Source organism: Protopterus annectens, chromosome 9.part0, assembly GCF_019279795.1.
Source record: "Protopterus annectens isolate FY-2018-M chromosome 9.part0, PAN1.0, whole genome shotgun sequence".
Lineage (NCBI taxonomy): Eukaryota > Metazoa > Chordata > Ceratodontiformes > Protopteridae > Protopterus > Protopterus annectens.
Genome location: NC_056743.1, coordinates 944,954,440 through 944,975,769, shown reverse-complemented (window position 1 = coordinate 944,975,769; position 21,330 = coordinate 944,954,440).

Genomic DNA, 21,330 nt, shown 5'->3' with positions numbered 1-21,330 from the left:
ATAATTTCTGGGATGCATATTTGTGAAATTTCACCATATTTATGAGACACAAAACCAGTGGCTAAGCTTAGGTTAAACAGCCATAGGAGCAGGTACACAACAGCATATTTGGTATTGTTTGTCAGGCAATTGGGTTGATATTATCAGGCCCCATGGATTATGTATTTTTATTTTGGAAAGTATCTTTAGCAAGTGTTCTTTGGTTATGATGGGGGCTTCGGGATATGTGGGCCTTGTATAATTTTTTGGTGGTGAAATCTTTAGTGAATTTTCTGCTGGTATGTCAGATGACTCTACTGGATCGAAGCAGGTAATGCAATTTTGGATGTTTTGAGGGATGTTGTGTGTTGCTCCTTATTTTCCTATCATAATTAAGGATCTGCAATTGCATTTAGCTTCTCATGCTAGCCTATATTAATGGAATGTCTTTGTATTATTGATTTTGTGTTTTCAGTTCAGTCAATAGCTTTTTAATGTTAACTATGATCCAAGAGTATTTTGTTGTGTGCAGATTAAGAATCTTTTTTCCTTTACTGTATTTCTATTTATACATGTGGATCACTGGTGTGGTTTACTTTTAAACTTCCTATTTTATCTTTATCTGGTAGTGACTGCAAAATCAATGCATTTATCCAGGTACACAAAGAGTTCGTTTGCGTAACTCTTACTGTGTCAGTATCTTGGGTAATATGATTACAGTGGCAATCAGCTAGAGCCAAGGTTCACACCACTGGGTGGCTAGCCCTGATATGGTTATTCTTCCTTACCACACTAGCGTACACACTCACAACTATAAGAAATTTAGAAAGTCCAATCCACCGGAGTATATGTGAAAAACCCTGGAATGAAGTGAGTGCTACATTAAAACAAAGTTTCTGTAATAACTCACACATGTATGCACTCCAAATACAACAGGGTCTCGATCAGGTAACTTGTTATTTAGTTTTCTGGCCATGAGGTGCCCCACCTTGACATTTTATTTATTTTATTTTTATTTTACATTTGATGACTGGGAAAGTCAGACTGGACACAGGTCCATTTTCAGCAGAGGCCCGGGCAGAAAAGCTCCACTTAAAACAATGCAACAAATGCATTTTATAAAATACATAACTATACTTTTAAGGCATACAAATAAACATATAAGAACATATTTAACATTTCTTCAAACACATATAAATCAATAGCATCAGAATAAAATTTAACATTTCTTCATAGACATATAAATCAATACCATCAGAATAGACCATTGTTAGGTAAGAATAAGTATTCAGAGGTTAGAAACTTATAGGTGATCTTTGGCAGAATCCTTGCAACACTGCAATGTAGTGGATTAGCCTGGGGAGTCACATGTGCACAGCCAATTGTTAAAATAGTGGGTTTTGAGTACGAGACATATTCTGGTGCTTGATTTATTATCTTTTGTTTGAGAGATCCCTTAAGTGGACACTACCTAAAATGTCACTCTGAGAACAGCAAAGGCTTTAGCCAGTATGTAGAAGCCCTGGAAAGACAGGTACAAGCTATACCTGGCAAAGTAAGAGTGGTCGTCTACCATCTTCTCCCAAACTGACAAATAACGGAGTCCCATAAATAGCTAAGCAATAATTCATTGTCTGTGATCATCAACAATTGATTCACTGCCTGAGTATTCAAAGTGCTATGAGCATGTCAAATGAAGCTGCACAAGCTTGATGATCTTCCATTTTAGTCTAAGAATACAGTGTTTTATTAACAGAGGTTGTATTTGTAATGTTAAATGGTATAAGTAATACTATAGCACTGTGCAAGTATATTTAAAATGGCTTGTACTTGTGTTGTAAGAGGAGATGTAATAAAGATAAGATGATTAAGAATAGTTTTCTGTTATTTTAAACAGTACTGGGCCTAAATCTATATAGCAGTCAGTGCAGGAATACAGCTAGAGTCTTTCAGTTGGTATGAGAATTTGACAGTGGAAGAGCCTGTCTCTATCTAATATAATTATGCACTGCTGTATGTGGAACATCCAGCATGGTATATCCCAGCAAGCAAAATGGAAGTAGTAGTAGAGCATTAGCTAGAAATTCAAGCAAAATATTTCTACTTCCAGAATACAGTAGCAGTTTATTTTTCTGCCACAGAGTATCTACCACTGTGTTTCAGAAGCTAACATTTATCTTTTTCTTTTAAAGCACTTTTATTGAATCACTCAAGACATAAGCACACAAGCATTACCTAAAAAAAGAAAAGAAAACCATATTAATATTTTTCATTTGCACTCATTGTATATTGCAATTGTTAACCGCTGTCATTTACACCAACACTGCTCAATTGCATCCTTCACTTAAACCTCACTCTTCTTCTTGAACATTAATTCTGCAATTATTATTCCCACAAACTTCATTTATTTCTGTGCAATTTGCTCTCCCCATTTTCTAGAGAATCTCACCCCCAATTCTTTTATCTCCTTTAACATATACAGTACTTCAAATACAATTGCTTTAGATTTTTATTTCCATTTTGTAGAAGAGGCTTTTATAGCAGCCTATGCCATCAAACTTAGTATGGCCTTACTATGTCTAAGCAATTCAAGCCTATTTTGCAGTTCAAAGAATCATTTCCTTATTTACAGCCCCCCCCCCAGCATTTCTGACAGAGTACTCTACAGGACATTTTTTAAATCTGCCAAATCATCACACACCCAATCCAAGTTGCTACTTTCCTTCCCATCATAGCTCCAGCATTTGCTATCTACCTGTGAAAAATTCTCTGAAGCCAGATTTGGGTATAAATATACCTGTACAAATATTTCCAAACAAAAATACTTAACCCTCTGGAATTTTTACATACTTACAAGACATACAGCTGTCCTCCCATGGTTCCTTTATAAATTGGATTCCCAATCAGGCAGCAGTCTACTCAGTGAAGAAAGTACATTTGTGTGAAATCTTTCCATAACAGTAGATGTCCTTCTCTTCGCTGCTGCAGTATTCTTTATAACAGGGATACCCTGCCAAGGGCAGTCCAAAGTCTGGCCAGTATACCAAAGCTTTTTGGTTGTAAAGGGTATGCCTTACATCACATGTATACTCTCCATGCACAGCACTGCGCATAAAGGTGACGTCCGAATGTACCATCCTCAGAACTGAAAAAGACCCGGTAGGAATGAAAGCTCAAAGATGAAATTAGGTAACAAGCACATCCAGAAGAAAAAAGGACCAGGGAGTGGGAGGTGAAAGTGAATACTGATGTATGGACTACGACAGGTGAAGGAACCTCTTATCTTCAAACTACAACTGAAAACCTAGTAAAACAGCAGGCCTGTAAGTTCCTCAGAGATGTGGGTTAGGAAACACCTATAAGGTAAGTCGCAATTGTGTGTTCCATCTACTGGTTTAATACTAATTGAGCTCTTATCATATTAATTAAAATTCTTCTTTGGAACTACACTGTAAATTAATTAGCTCTGACATTAATGAAATGTACTTATCTGAAAATTCTAAATTATATATTTATTTTATATAGCAAAAAAACTTGTAGAGGCCAGGTTCCTGTTTCAAAAGCCAGTAGTCAGACAGACACACACAAGCACTTTCACAATCAGCTTCCTCAGGTGAATGAAGTGAAATTACATGAAATACCTATTTTATAGCAATAAAAATATCACGACTTATAATTAATTTAAAGTGACATCAGCATTTCATGAAATAATCCTTTCAATAAAGTGCATATGCAACACTCAGATGTAAATATAAATGCTCACATAAATTCATATAAAAACATCAAAACAATCTACAAAGCTACATATCATAAACACAGATCTAAAACTCATAAAACTTTAAAATTCATCTGCGTAGGGGTCGTGCTTTTAGGATAGGTCTTAAAGGGATGTGGTCATTAAGACCATGTCTCACATCTGCCCTAAGTCTTATAATCCACTCCGCTTCAAGAGTTTCAGTTCTTGTTCTAACATCACCTCCCCTCCTATTTTCAAAACATCTACCTATTATCATGAACTTAAAATTATGGTGTACATCTGTGTCTTTGACATGTTTTGCTAACGCATTATGCACACTTTGCTTCCTAATATGATATAAATGCACCCTGATCCTGAGTTTAAGTTGCCTATCCGTTTTCCCTACATAAAATTTGCAACACACTTGACAGCTAGATAAACTAAATGAGAGCTATCACATGTTGCAGATACCCTAAACTGAAACTTCTCACCAGTATCCGGGTGCATGAAGTCAATCTCTTCTAAGATGTATTTGCAGTATTGACAGTTTCTACAAGCTTTAGTACCTCCCATATTTTGTATCCTGATACCATCTCTAGTAGTACATAGCCTTCTATTTAGAGATTTCTTATTTTTAAAGGTAAATTGTGGTCGTGTGCCCAAATGTCTGCTGACTTGTTCATCGATCATAAGATGTCCCAATACCTGTTAAAAAATATCTGTATATGCCCTGATGTTCCTGAAGTAGCTTAAACACATCCTTAGTTTATGGGAAGTGTGTTTCTTGTTCCCTTGTTGACTTGTTGTGGCATTAACATGTTCTGAAAAATGCTACAACAAGTCAACAAGGGAGTCTGAGTAGGGGAAGAACAATTATTGTTTGTGAGGGCTTGTATGGATTCAGTGAAGTATCTGTTAAATTGTGAACCTATGTTGTCTTTAGCATTGGTGAGTGTTGTGGAGGGAGTACTAGTTTGTCCTGGCTGTATGATTTTTTGGATGACAGCACTGAATTTTGTGGGTTTCTTGGATTTATTGATTGGACACTGCTATAGTAATTTATTTCATTATAATATTTTTATTTAACATTTGTTGAATAAAAATATTATAATGAAATTAATTACCGTCTCCAAGCCAGTGAGTCGGGCTTCTTACCCATTTAAAGTTTGAGAATAGGTTGAGATTGTTTCGGCCCCAAGACCTAATAATAATATGCTTTTTAGCTTTATTTCATAGTTCTAGATATGTTTGTTTTGTTAGTTGTAGTGATCTGTTCCTAAATGAAAATTTAGCACGTTGATACATCTACAATAATGATACTGATGGTGCCTATGTAAATTTCTGTGTAAATAGTTCTGCATTCTGCTGCATATTTAGGTGCATTGTCTGGCCTCTCTGGCCCAATTTAGGACTGGAAGGGTCCATTTAACACAGCTAACACTCCAGTTTAACTCACTAATGCTTGCAGTGCTGAATGTACTGTGCTGTTAGTCATAACTGTAGTACTAGCTGCATGTGCCACCCTGCCCCATTAAAGTGGATAGTGCTTGAAAATCAACTACATACACATCACTTTTCACTTGCTACACTTAATCATGCTACTGAGTTTACAGTATAAGCCCGTTAAAATGCGAGAGCATTATTTCATCAGAACAAGAAATGCAAAAAGCTGCATTTCCTTTCCAGCTTATTAATGATTATTCTGAGCCACAGCCTAGGCAACAGTTATCCAGCCAGGCAAAAATCCAGCATATCACACTGAATTAACTGACTGCCAGCATGTATTAATTTAACAAACATGATTTTGAAACATTTACTAATGTATATGCAACAAGTACAAATGAAACTGAAGGGTTGGTTAAGATGGGATAAATATGTGAGAAAGATAGGGAAATATAAGATGGTATTTGACATGACACAATTAAAAAAGGAATTGGTGGTGTTATGGTGTCAACAGTAAGAAAAGGGTGCAAGTACGACTTTGGTGGGTATTCAGTAAAGGACTAAATTTGTGCAGAAACTGTTGGGTGCTTCGGACTGTGCATGTGTAGTTGGATAAACGTGTATGAAGTCTCAGTGCCGGCCTGAGTTCAGCATTAGTAATTAGATTTCTAATTTTATTAGGAATGGTTTCCCAGAGTTCTGGAACACAGAAGTTGTGGATGCTTGGGTAAAGTTCATTACATGTAGTCTGAAGAGCTGTGGTGATAGTGGCGACAGAACTTAATTTGTTAGATATAAAGGAAAATTATTTAATCATTCATTTATACTGGGAATCCATCTGGCCTTGGACAGAACCAAAGAGTGGTGCCTACTGGGGTGCTAGGGTAATAAAATGTCAGAGAGAAGTAACAGTGGTTTATGGCAGAATTTTTCTTTTTTTTAATTGAGCATATGACTTGCAATCCATATTGAAGCTGGGGGAATAATATTCCCTTTCCAGTGGTATTTCTACAGTCAGAAGCCAAGAAAAGAGAGAGATTTTTTTCTGGACCAAATTAGGGCTGTATGGATTTTGTTTCTGGTTTTTAGAATGTGAAACTGAAAGCTAAGGAATTCAAGCCAGTTTCTCAAGTAAAGGAAATGGTTTGTAGTTTCTAGTTCTTGGTTGTTCCTGGTTATCTGCCTGTTGTAGGGTATAACAGTTTCATCAGTTAGCAGTGCTAAATATCACAGCATTAGTTTTGGTGGTGTTTAGTAGTAAATGATTGTAATCCTTAATTTCTTTTGGATTTTATTTAATGAAAGGAGGAGTAAATGAAAAGGCGAGTACAGTTTAAGGGAGGTGACTTTGGTAGGAGTTACACGGATCTCTAATGAGAGAAGAAAATTATTTTAAGTTCTGAAGGAGGGGGTGGACATGCTGTTGTGGTATGGTTTGATGTACTTTTTTTTTTCTTTTGTTATTAAAATGACCCCAAATATTAGGATTAATAAGCAGGGAGACTTGTTCTTATCTTGAATAGTACCACGAGTTTTTCCTTTTAGATTTATTTGATAAGTTACAAAGGTTAACAAATCTGGCTAAATGCCTGGATCTCTAAAAAATTCTCGAAATAGTCCAGGCTTTTTATTTTAATTGGAAGAGGCATTTTAATTCATGTGTCAACCAAAGGATTTTTTTGGGGCTTTAGAAGTTATTTCATAAATGGAAAGGAGTGGTTTTGAATGTGGCAGAACATTAAGTTTATTGGTGGAGTCCTCTCAGCTTTGGAAGAATACTGGTCGACTCCATAGCAAGACGTTGTCCATTCGATTCTCAGCTAAAGCGTCTTCTGTGTGGAGACATGCGTGATGGGGCGTACCTTCGTTGAAGGTTGTGCATCAGAGCTGGTAACTGCATGTAAAAATCTTCTACCAATCATTAGCGGACCGGAGTTCCGCTGTGGCGACCCCTAACCAGGAAAAAGCCGAAAGACACAAAGTGAAGTCTGCTGAGATTTTTTTCAGTTTATAGATGTTTTGTTTAGACTTTGTCCAAAAGGTGAGTAGATGAGGAACAGGTAATGGCTATTAGGGCAAGAGTTGTGTATAACAACCATTTTTGGCATCAACTCTGTTGCACAGTATAGCATTTGCTCTAGGTGATTTGATCACACTGACCAGTTTAACCAAAAATGGGCATGGGTTTTTGTCAATGTTAAGTGGGCTGAGGAAGTGTGAGAGGGATCGGTGTGCCTCTTCTGGCCAGTATGTGCTCCCATCAAAAAAGCCAAGCACCCATTAATAAGCTGGTTGATCGGCTGTTATCCAGTTGCCCAACCAAGGCTATTTGGGACAGCTCTAAGGCAGAAGGGTAGTACAGCAAAGCTAGTTGGCTTGCGATTCAAAGTCTACTATGCACGGACTTGACAGATTAGAAAGGATGCAAGAACTGTGGTGAGGGATAGCCTTTTGAAGACGGTGAGGGATGCATCAAAATTAGCGATGAACTCCAATGACATGATAGGGCAGTATTCATGAACTTAGTCTATGCACCACAGCAGATTTGTTACAGTGAGAAAGTGTGCACATTCAGGCAGCAGTCACAGAATGTACTTAACAATGCAGGACAATAAGAGTTGGTGTTGCTGGGGGACCTGAATACTCATATTGAGACAGACAGAATAGGACATTTGAACAGTAAATGGCCTGATGGTGTCCAATACATGGTTTGACAAGAGAGACAGTCAAGTGATCTCAATACAAGAGAAGACATATAATTCAGGGAGACTTCTTTTAGTATGGAAATGGCATTGGGAAAGAATCAGAGAATGCATAGTCATTCCCAGTGAAACAGTTGGTCCACTAGTCACCACAATCGACTGCAAACAGTGATCAAAGATGGTTTTAAGGTCAAAGTCTAGTCTGAAGAGCTGGAAGTGGAATGGGTGGATTGCAGAACATTTCACATAAATACTTAAGCAAGGAAATATGTAGAGTTGAAGAATGGCTGCACGTTCAAAAAAGTATGTATGATGACTATAGAATAGATGTGCATCAAGCCAAGTATGGAGACAAGGTATACAAAAAAAGTCGGTAGTGGAATGTGGAAGTCAAGGAAGTTATGGAAAGAAGGAATGCAGGAAAAAGTAGGAAATAGAAAATAATGACCAAGCTAAGTAGGAATACTGATTGGTTAACAAAACTAAAAAACAGTTGTGCAACCAAACAGCAAGACATCAGAGGCACTCTACTAGCTTTTGGAGAGTTACTCAGCAGATGGCACAAAGAAACTATCAGTTTGCAAGGCAAAAATGGAAAGAAATAATAGTAATCAGAAACCATTCATAATGTATACCAGCAACACAGGACATCAGACACAGAATGAATACCTCTAGTAGTTAGTCAATGAGGAAAAACCTACAGAAGCTGCACTGCCTCTTATACTACCTATAAGGAAACCGGAAGAAAAACTCACCTTACGAGAAGTAATAACAGCACTAAAAAGTTAAGTCAGGGAAGGCAGCAGACTCAGATGAGGATAAAGCAGGTATGACCAAGGTACTGGGTTAGTTAGGACAAAAACAGCTCCTGAGATTACTTATAGGAGTATGGAGAGAAAAGCGGATACCTGATTACTCAACAGCAAGTATTCTAGTGCAACAATATAGGGGAGTTTCACAACTGGGGGGGCAGAACGGGGATATCAAACACCTGTCACACTGCAGAAGGTGATTGATACATGAACATACATAGTTGTAGAAAGTAAGATGGAGATGAACAGTTAATGTTCAGATTAGGATGCAGATGAAGGGGCCGGATGTTTGATGCCGGACAGATAATGGAGAAGAAAGTCGAGATGCAGACTGTGTCCAACTGATAATTCCTGGACTTGTAAAAATCATATGACAAGGTCCCATGTAAGCTTAGTTGGGCAGTCCCAGCACAGAAACCACTGGCAGAATTAGTGCACACTATATACAAGGAACCAATGACAAGTATGAAGACTTCAGACTTAAAGGGGGTTCCACTGAAAAGGAAGGATGCAGGACTGGAATGTAAAACTGATGGCACATGGGTTGAAACTGAACGGACAAGACATCTGGCATGGCAGCAAATGAAGAAATCTGAAAAAAATGAGAATTGAGACAGACAGGAAAGTAGTGGAAAGGTTAACAACTTCAAGCATATGGGAAGGTGGTTATGGAAAAGATATGCCTGAATGAGTCAATCAATCAGGAGGACTACAAACAACTGGCACAGAGCAGCAGACATAGTGCATGTCACAGAAGAAAGACAAAGATTTTGAAAAGCAAAGTGTATAAAACAGCAGTGTAAATGGTACTTCTGCTTGATACAGAAATCAGGGCAGTAAAGGCAGAATAGTTAATGAAGCTAGATGTATTAGACATGAAGTGCCTAAGATGGGTGCTAAGATGTATGCTGTGGGACAAAGAAATGATGACATCAAAGCAAAATCGAAAGTAGCTCCAAATGTAGAGAAGGTCAAACAAAACAGATTAAAGTGGTCCAGATACATGTACAAGAAAGCAGAAGATAATCTGAAGATGATGACTTGGGAGAGACAGAAGTAAACAATATGAATCATGGATGCCCAGCAAAGAAATGAATATATTTGTGAGAGAAGACCTACAGCTGTCAGGCACGACTGTCAAGAAGGTAGGAGATGGCACTGAATGGAGAAAGCTGATGAGTTGATTATCCCATGCAGTAAATGGGGAAAAGAGAGGGGGGTTATAATGATGATTATGTAAACCCAGGCTCTCCTCATGTTTTCATATACTACAGAGGCATGATCAGCCTATCGTGTACAATATTCTAGTACACTTAAATGTGTTTTTCTCTTCCTCCCATGTTTCTCTGGCAATACACAACAGTCCATTAGGAAACATGCTACATAAAAACTCAGACCACCTAAACCTTCTTGAGGCTTGTGGTACTTCTCTAATGGCAAGCAAGGGGTAAAATATTAAGTGGTCCCAATATTATAAATACAATAAAGTTTCTTGGCATGGATTTTAATGCTTAGTTAAAAAACTATGTTAATCCATCTTTCTGGGGATAGTACACTGAGGTACTTAATTGTTTGATATTAAAGCACTGATACAGCTAATGCATTACTCTGGAAATGAATGGAGCCCCTGCTGATTATTTCTTTATGCATTCCTACTGTAGAAATAATACTATCTCCCTAGATATAGATCTACCATTAGCCTTATACAAGGGAATGCCCACTGAGTGTTTAGCTGCATAGTTCAAAATAACCAAGATGTCGTAAAACCCATTGCTCAGTTTTACCACTGGCCCAGCAATAAATTTAAATGGCCCCTCTATTACAGGCACTGGAATCAAAGGATTTTAAAGCCTGAGGGATTGTCTGTCTTCTGGCATTTTGGGTGGCTCAGAAGTTCTCAACTTCTTTCATTATTTCTGGCTTGCAAAATCTTGATTGGATCCATGCTACAGCACTAACCATTCCTAGATGTCATCCTAGTACATGACTATGTGGAAGCTTTATAGCTAGGACTCAAAGACTTGGGCACTAAAGTTGATGTACTACTTCATCTCTCTCCTTGTCTACTCCATGTAATAAATCACTTTGTAAATCAAGGTAAGAGTATGAAGTGGAAACATTTTGCTCAGCCTGCTTCTCTACAACTCTTCCTGTATTTCTTCTTGTTCTGTTCAAAGCATCAGCTCTACATCATTTTAAAGTTTCTCTGGCTTACCTGGAGATCAACCATCCCTTGAGCTTCTAAAAGGTATACCTGTCATAAGGAAGAAGGCACCGATTCCTTTTCTACCAAGAAAGATAATGAAGCATCAGTGTACATCTTTTCTTCCAAAAAAAGGCAACTGATAATATTCTTTACTTGGCATCTCCAACTTTTAACATTTGTTTACCAGGAAAATCCAACTCAGGACGAGACAATTTTCAGCAGAGGGCTGGGGAGAAACACTCCAGACACATGTCTTTGCAACGTTAATATCATGCCTCTTGCTTGCCGTCGAAGTACCACAAGTACCTCCAAAGATTATTAATTGTTTTCTTGGTCCTTTCCGTCCCTTTGTAACATGATGTGCAGAACTCTCTTTCTCCTGTAAAGCTTTTGCAAGCTCTCTGCGAACCATGACTTTTGCTGTAGCAGGCAACTGAGTACGTGTCAGGAAAATCCTACTAGGACAGCTGAACTTTATTTGGGATTAATCAAAGTCTCTACTTGATGGTAGGTGTATACCCAAGAAGACTGAATGCTGCAATTAAATCAAAAGATGCTTCAACAAAGTATTAGTTTAAGGGTGTGCACACTTGTGCAACCAGCTTATTGTATGTTTTTTATATTTTTATCCTAACAGATTTGTTTGTTTTTCAATTGAACTGTACAGGTCATAGGGTCACATTAAAGGTGGGGAAAGTTATGAAATGATTTATTGTGGTTTCATTTTTTATATCACAAAAATCTGGCATTTTACAGGGGTGTGTAAACAATTTATATCCACTGTATAACTGTAAAGTTTGCCCTTATTGTAAATATGTTGATACTGGCAATAACTTTACGGTCTGTAATACCAATTATGAGATCAAGGATAGGTTGAACTGCAACTCTAAAAGGCATTGCTTATCTGGCTAAGCGCTTTTTCTGAGAAAGTTTTTATATAGGTAAAACAACGCAGATTTAGAGAACGCCTATATGAGCATATTTGTAGTATTAATAAATTGCATGTTCATAATGCCTAGCCAGACATATTATAACCTTCCCAGAACATTATTGTAAATTCAAAATAATTGAGCAAGTTTTGTCTGATGAAAGAGGGAGTCCTTGGACTCAAACTGCAACACTGCGAACTTAAGTGGCAAGTTCAATTAAATGCTTATAGTTTTCCCGGGTTGAATGATACATGCTCAATACAGTGCTTATAAAAACTGAAGGCACTGGATAGGCAATATTTTTGGTTTTAAGTGCTTATATGTGATGGTTTTTATGGTTGTATTTCAATTCAATGTGTTTTCTGTTCTGTCACATTATTTGGTAGCCAGGTACATTTACAAATGAATTGACTATTTAGTTGTAGTTCAGTCTTTGAACCACAAGATGGTGGTGTTTCTAAAGATTTGTTTCAGTGATGTAATTTCCTTTTGGGTCACATGATTCAATGGAGGGTTATTTAAACTGCGTTCTTTGCTTTGGTCTTGTTGTCTGAAGAAGTTTGTTTTAATAAATATGGACGAACGCACTTATATCATTTAAAATTTAGTATCTGATTCTTTATTTACTCTTCCGCATCTTCTTAGTACTTGTATTACTAGTTTTTGTGGGGGGGGGGGGGTGGCTTTTGATACAGAAACAAATATAGATGTACTCAAATGAAACCTTCAACCCACAACAGAGGACTGCTGTCTCTCCAGTGGGAGAAACATTCTTCAATAATGGATTTTAGAAAGCAAAAGATAGAACTTGGGTGCTTCTTAGCATGGAAAAAAATTGTGCCAAATATGCCTGAGTTTTCCATCAATGTAGCAAAAACTAATGCAGCAGGGACATCTAATCTATAAAATAATGAAGGTATATTAAACAGAATGAAATGTACTGATTCATTATTAAAGAATGTTTCTCCCACTGGAGAGAGAGCAGTTAATACTATACCGGAAGAATGCAATTTCCTGTAATCATGGCTGCACAGGTAAAAAACACACACTCCAAAGCCAAGAACACAGCATCCATGGGACCTGACAACATCCCAGGCTGCATTCTACATGAACTACAGAATGAACTGGCACCCTACCTAGGCACCATGTTCAATGATAGCCTCACCTCAGGCTTTGTGCCCACTGAATAGCTCACAGCAACAGTTATCCCACTCCACAAAGGGGGAGCCACCAAGGACCCTGGGAACTACTGCCTCATTAGCCTAACAAGCCTGGTCTGCAAGGCCATGGAACATATCATCATGGAGCTTATAAACAAAGACATTGGTGATCTCCAAACTCTGGACCCCATCCAGTTCAGTTTTGTAAAAGGCAGATCATGTCTCCTAAACTTGATTGACTTCTTTGAAGCAATCACCAAAGCTGTAGACGAGGGTAAGGTGGTTCACACAGCCTATCTATAGCTTGCCTGCCAAGGCCTTTGACACCATCCCCCACTCTGGAATTATAGATAAACTCACTAAACTAGGTATAAATCCCTATGTCACAAGATGGGTTGCCAACTGGCTCACTGACAGAACCCACACTGTGAAAGTAGCAGACTCCAAATCCGGCTTCAGACCAGTGACAAGTGAAGTACTACAGGTTCAGTCCTGGGTCCTCTCCTGTTTGGTATCTATTTTTCTGAAGTACAGGCTAACAGAGAAGGTCTTTGGCTAATGAATTTCGCAGATGACTGCAAACTAGGAGCCATAATTGAAACTCCTAACGATGTGGACATCCTACAAAAGGGCCTCACTGAGACAGATGCCTGGTGTCAAAGCCATGGCCACAAGCTCACTGCCAAAAAGTGCATTGTCATCCCCTTTAGAAAACCTCTGTACCCATGACCTACCACATAGGTGGTAATCTACTTAACACCAACAGTGTGATAAGAGACCTTGGGACACAGGTGACAGTAGTCTCTCTTTTGACAATCACATCACCAAAGTAGTCAGGAAATCCTTCTACGTGGCACACCTCATCACAAAAAGTTTCTCATCCAGAAAAAAAAGAGGTCATTGTTCCCCTCTACTCGTCACTCATTAGACCCATTATAGAGTACAACGCCCCTTTTGGTATGTACCTCACAAGACGTCTACAACTGGAAAGGCTGCAGAAATACCTCACAAAGAGGATTACCAGCCTCAAACAGATGCCCTACGCAGACAGTCTCAAAAAATTCCAGCTTTACTCCGTCGCATATCGTTTACTCAGAGGTGATCTCTGCCTAACATACAAAGCTATGTCAAACCCAGAGCTGTTGGACATGCTCCACTTAAAGAAATCCCAATCCCTCTGAGCTACACACTCTAGGGACCTAAACCTTGTCACCACAATAAACAGAATATGCTGGAGGGAAAGATTCCTGTCCCAGAGACTTCCCATACTCTGAAACAAGCTACCTATCTATATCAAACAAAGCGCCTCATTAGCACTCAAGAAAAATCTTGATGATAGGATGGGAAATAGGAAATTCACCCCGGGGATCACCTCTTTGGCTCTGCTCGACAGGGGCACAGGAAAATAATTTTCTCGGGTGGTGAAAGCCAGGGTACCTTTTTGGCTAGGCTTGTATAGGCCCTAGGGTCGATAGCCTAGTACCTACCTGTGATGGCAGAGATTTCTTGTATAAACAGGTGAAGCAACACAAACTAGACCTTTTCTGTTAGTTACCCAAAAAGACACCCCGTGCGATTCAGAAAGTATTCCTTACTTTTACAAACTGCAACCGATGCAATGTGAAGATTACATGACCTTGTAAAATCATATTCACAGGCGTATTTAGCCACAACGAAGACAACTTCATTATCAGCTAATTTATGTCTCTGAATCAAGATGTAATTATCATCAATACTTAACAGTGCTTTCCAGTGGTGATGACTATTGATGGCCCTTGAAAGTACAGCTGTGTAAAATCTTACCATAACAGTAGACGTCTCTCTTCACTGTTGCAATATTCTTTACAATAGAGATCCCTTCCAAGTGAAGCCCAATGTCTGGCCAGTACACCAAAGCCTTTAGGTTGTAATAGGTATGCCATATGTCAAGGTATGCTCCCCATGCATGGCATAGCCAATAAAGGTGACATACTGTCATCAGAAGTGAAAAGCCCCAGTAGGATTGACAGTCCAAGGAAATTAATAGGTAACAAGAACATCCAGAAGGAAAAAGTACCAGGTGGAGAAGGGAGGGAGCTAATCCTGAAACAATGAAGAGAAAGACTGTACGATGTCTTTCTATATCACTGCTGCAGTATCTTTACAATATGGAAAATGAAACAGTTCAGGAAGAAGACTGGGAAAAGGAAGGGTCAGCAGACCCCTCCAGGAAGCCATGGGAAAAGGAAGGGTCAGCAGACCCCTCCAGGAAGCCATGGGAAAAGGAAGGGTCAGCAGACCCCTTCAGGAAGCCATGGGAAAGGAAGGGTCAGCAGACCCGTCCACGAAGCCATGGAGAATGGACCTGGCAAAGCCAGCTGTGGCCATAGAAATTACATCCAACTTATAGCCCTTGGTAAAGGTAGGCACAGATGTCCAGGTAATTGCCTCAAGAATATAATTAGGATCCAAAACCTTAAAAAAAGCAGCAGAGGAAACCACAGCCCTGGTAAAATGAACCTTGACAGAAGAAGGAAGGCTCTTCCCATGAAAAGAATAGCAAAAAGAAATCTCTCTAGATATCAACAAAGAAACGGTTTGTTTGGAAACAGCCAAACCTAAATACCTAGGATTAAAAGAAACTAAAAGCTGTGCAGGTTTATGAAAAGCTTTAGTCTTATCCAAATAATATCCAAGATGTCTATGCAAATCCAAGGTGTACAAAACCACCTCACTAGCAGACTGTGAAAAAAGGGAAAAGGTGGACAAATGAATAGACTGATTAAGAGACAACCAATTAACCACCTTGGGCATAAAAAAGGATTAGTGCAATGGAACACCCTGTCCTTATCAAAAACTGAAAAAAGGAGTAACAGCCATAAGGATGTTTTGCTCAGAAACCCATCTGGCAGGAGTAAGGACCAAATGAAGAGTGTTCCAAGAACAATGCTGTAAGGAGACTAAAAAAGCAAGCTCAAAAGGAGCCTGAGTCAATTTTTCTAAAACAAACTGAACTTCCCAGGTAGGAGGGACAGGCTTCCTGGGAGGCCTAATGTGAATGACACCTTTAAGAAGTTGTTTGGCCTCACATCTGGAGGCTAAAGGAGGAATCAAAGGCAGACAAACAGAGATAGCTGAAAGGTGGGCTTTAACAGAAGAATAAGTCAACCCAACATTCAGCAATTTTAAACAAATGACAGAGAACCAAATGAGCAAGCACAGTAAGTGGATCCATGTTACAAGAAAGACACCAAAAAGAAAACCTCTTTCATTTAGATAAGTAAAATGTCCGAGTTTTGGGTTTCCTGGCCTCCTGCATGACCCAAAGCACATTGTCAGAAAAAGGTGTCTAGAGAAGATCAAAAACCCATCACACACAATGTCAGTTAAAGACTGGATAGGTGGGAATGGATGAGAGATCCCTTGTCTTGGGTAAACAAGTCCACTCTCTGAGGTAGATTGTAATGATTATCCTTGGCAAGATGCAGAAGAGGAGGGAACCAATGCTGTCTGGGGCAAAAGGGAGTCACCAGCAAGATTTTGAGAACATCCTGTTTTATTTTGAGCAGGACTTTCGAAATGAGGGGAAGGGGAGGGAAAGCATAAAGAAACATTCCCTTCAAAAAAGAGAGAGGGCATCCATGTTCCAGGCCAGAGGACATGGGGCTCTGCAAAAAATAGAGGGAGTTGTCTGTTCAGAGGGGAGGCAAATAGATCTACTTGAAAAGTACCCCACTGGTGGACAATGTCAAGAAACACATCCCTGTGAAGAATCAACTCGTGGGACTGCATTATGAATGTGCTCATAAATGAGCTAGTAATGTTTGACTGAAAATGATTGATTAGATTATAGGTGATCAGGAAGAAAAAATAAACCCGACTACTGTAAATAAACAGCACCTGTAAATGAGAATTCAAACAAAATAATTGTGGGTACTGAAACATGGTAAAAAGTTAAACAAATCACTCAAATGAAAATAAATACAGCACAAATATAAAATGCCATGAGGTAAGCGCTTTCAAGTTAGGAAAAACACTTCATCAGACCATATACACATCTTACAATTACAAATATATATATATATATATATATATATATGTATATATATATATATATATATATATATATAGGAACGCTAACCAATTAAAGCTAATCAAAGATGATCAATAGATCAACCAATCGCAGAAAGTGACTAATGATTACAATGTAACCTTCCTTCCACCATAAAATTTAAAGGAATACATCTCAAACATCCTAACAGCATAACTATTCATACACAAATGCATCCAAAAATAATCATATACTAACCTCGTATATTAAATAAAATAAAAATAAAATCACATAATTAAAAAGCAATATCAATAACAGTGCAGTCACCATGGCTGTAGTCATAAAACAATTTTATTAAAGAATATAAAATAAGAATGAGCACTTTCCGGTGGCTTCCACCCTTATAGAGATTCAAAAATGTCTGAACAAACAAGAAATATTTATATAAATCCTGTCCAATCACATTTTTCTGTTGCAATTGTCAACCAATAAAAACATATTAAAATTCTAACCAATAAAAGTGCTAGAATGGAATACTTAACCAATTAGAAATATTCATTTAACCTGTAATATTATGCATAGAGATGAAATGCTCCGACTGAGAACTTATCATAGTTTCTTAGAAAATGTGTGTCCAAAACATATTTAGAATGGATAAATAGCTATATGTTTCTTACAATAACCTCTAAATCACAACAAAATGAGTAAAAATGATCAAGAATAACAAATGTGAAGAACGTTCACAGACGAATCATCAGGCTAATACCTGACAAAAAGCTAATAAGAAAACAGCACTGTAACAAACAATGAACAATGGTAAAAACTAGGTCTAATCTGAATAAGTATGGCATGGAATGCAAACAGCCAATCAAGTTGTTTAAATCCAAGAATAGACCAATGTGATAGACAGCCAGTGTCATAACTCAAATTGAAATCTCGACCAACAAAGGACTAGGAGGCAAACAGCCAACCAAACTGTTTACATATGTGTATAAACCAATAAGACAGTCAGCCAATGTCATAACTCAAGTCAGAATCTTGGCCAATGAAGGACTAAAGAAAGTACAGTTGTGTACACTTGCCATAAATGTAGATGTTCAAGTGTATTCACTGTTGCAATCATTACATTTGGGTAATCTGCTGGCAGGTTGCCCTCAGTCAGCCTGATTAACAAAGTCTTGGGTCCTGTGTTGGTTGCTGTCCCGTCTTCCATGACGTCAGGTCGTCAGGGGAATAAATCATGCAGCCAATGCCATTTTCATCAGTTTTTCTTCCCCAAATGGGGAGCAAAAAAAAAAAATATATATATATATATATATATATATATATATATGTGTGTGTGTGTGTGTGTATGCATATAATTTAGAACACAACAAATATACCTCCAAATAAAAGCAAATACACCAAAAAGGCTTTTGAGCATAGTAAAAGAAAAAAGAGGTATAGTAAGAGGTATAGTAAGAGAGAAATAGGGGGCTGGCGGGCAGGTAACCAGGACTGCAACAGTGAATACACGCGAACATCTATATTTATGGTAAGTGTACACAACTGTACTATGTTCTTCGTGTTTCACTGTTGCAGTCATTACATTTGAGTAGAATCCCAAAGCTATGGTTGGGAGGATGGAATTATACAGCATTAGGAGAAGCTATAAGGCCCTGCAGGACAGCAGTGGCAAAGCCTGCTCTGGATTTAGAGAAGAGAGGTAAATGGTAATGTTTGGTGAATGTATGAACTGAACTCCAGGTAGCAGCTTCTAGAATGTCTCTGGTAGGAACCCCTCTGAGAAAGGCTGCAGAAGCAGATGCAGCCCTGATGGAATGGGATCTGATCCCCTTGGGGACAGGTTTACCATGGTGCATGTAGCAGAAACAAATACAATGGCTTATCCATTTTGAAATAATCTGCTTTGATATAGCTTTCCCCTCTGTCCCTGCAGCAAATGCCACCAGTAGTTGCTCAGACTTTCTTAGAGATTTTGTCCTGTTTAAGTAGAATCTTGTCTGTGTACATCCAATGAATGCAGAATCCACTCCCCCTTGTTCTGTGGATTTGGGACAAACATTGGCAGATGAATGGTCTGGTTAAGAGCCACACTAGATACCACCTTAGGCATGAAAGCAGGATTGGTCCTGAGGGCCACCCTGTCCGGATAAAAGATAATAAAAGGCTCCACTGCCATGAGAGCCTGTAGTTCTGAAATCCTTCTAGCTGAAGTGACTGCTAAAAGAAAAGCTGTCTTCCAAGAAAGGCATTTTATGTCTGCAGTAGCATCTGGTTCAAAAGGAGGTAGGGTGAGTTTTTCCAGCACAAAATTGAGGTCCCATGCAGGAGTCAGTGCTCTCCTGGGAGGTCTCAAATTTTTGGCCCCTCTGAAGTACTGCTTTAGCAGGGGATGAGAAAGGAGAGGAGGCTCTGTGTTGTAATGAGCCAAAATGGCAGAGGCATGGATTTTTATAGAAGAAAAAGATAGGCCCTTGTGAAGCATCTCAGTTAAATATTGCAAAATCTGAGGAATATTGGGCATTGCTGTGTTTATTCCTTGTGCTTGGTTCCAGGCACAGACTCTCTTCCATTTATCAGCATAATATTTTCTTGTACTAGGCCTTCTAGCCTCCAAAATGACATCCATCACAGGTTTACGGAGAGATGTGATTGCTGAAATTAGTTGATTAGCCATACTGCAAGATTCAGAGTTTGGAGCTGAGTATGCAGAATTGATAGTTCTGCTAAGACAATAGATGAGGTGTCTGAGGCAAGTACCACGGAGGAAGGTGTGACATATTCCTTAAAAGCGGGTACCAGCATTGGCGAGGCCAGTCTGGAGCAATCAGAATCATTTTTGTTTTTTCCTGTCTGGCCTTTAGTAAAACCTTGTAGAGCAGAGGCTGAGGGGGAAAGGCATAGACTGATAGGTTTTTCCAGCTGAAGGATAGAGCATCCACTTTCCAAGCTTTTTTGTGAAGAGTTCTTGTGCAGAATTTGTCCAACTGGTAGTTTTGTGGAGAGGCAAATAGATCTATGTCTGGGCTCCCCCATTTTCGTGTCAACATGCTGAAGATTTGTGGAGGCAGTTTCCATTCATGTGGGTCCATAAGATTTCTGCTTAGGTTGTCTGCCAGAGTATGTTGCTTTCCTGGCAGGAATTGAGCTTGTTGTTTAAGTCAAGGCTGTGTTCCACAAGGCCATGGCTAGTCTGCAAAGGGGGTAGGAGTGGGTACCCCCCCTGCTTGCTTATGTACCACATAACTGTGGTGTTGTCCATCTTTATCAGTAGTTGTCCTGGATGAAGGAAGTCCCTGAAGGCTGTCAGAGCATTCTGTACAGATAGCATTTCTTTCTGGTAGATATGTAGGTGCATTTAATTTGGGCTCCATTCACCCTGAATTCATCTCCCTGCCAGATGGGCCCCCCCAAGCATAGTCTGATGCACCTGTAGTTATGGTTTGGGTGGCAGGGGATAGAATGAATGACAGTCTCTTGTTTTGGTGACATTCTTGTTTTGGTGACATGTCTCTGCCCACCAAAGAAACTCCTGTTGCAGGCAGGGAATGAGAGGAATCATCGTTTCTAGGCTGTGACAATGTTAACTCCATAAGCTTTTTAGGTACCACTGAAGTTTCCTCATATGCAGTCTTACATATGGAATTAATAGGATGCAGGATGCCATGAACCCCAAAGCTTGCAGAATTTGTCTTGCAGATAGCTGGGTTTTTGTGGCCACTTGTTTGAAGTATGCTGTCAACTGAATTTGTTTGTCTGGCATGAGGTAAGCCATCTGGGCAGTTGTATTCAAGCTTGCAGCCAGGAATGTAATTATTTGACAGGGTACCAGTTGTGATTTCTTTTCATTTATGGTGTATCCTAGGCATGTTAGAAGCCTTTTTACAAATGCCAGATGTTGTAGAAAAGTGTCCTTGTCCTCTGCCTGAATTAGACAAGGAATACAGTACAAATGGAAATCCTTATGAGTTATTTGCTTCCCACAAGTAATACAATTATTACATTTTACTGACATCGGTAAGGAGCAAGAAAAAGTTTCCCCAACGGGGTACTTAGCTTTAGTTTGAAGACTTTGGTTTTGAAACTCGAAAACGAAAATTTCAGGAATCAGCCGACTAGCACTTGCGAACTGCTTCTGCTTCAGGCACTGAGAGGCAAGAAAGACTGATGAAAATGGCGTTGGCTGCATGTTTTATACCCCTGATGACCTGATGTCATGGAAGAAGGGACAGCAACCGAAGCAGGACCCAAGACTTTGTTAATCAGGCCGACTGAGGGCAACCTGCCAGCAGATTACCCAAATGTAATGACTGCAACAGTGAAACACGAA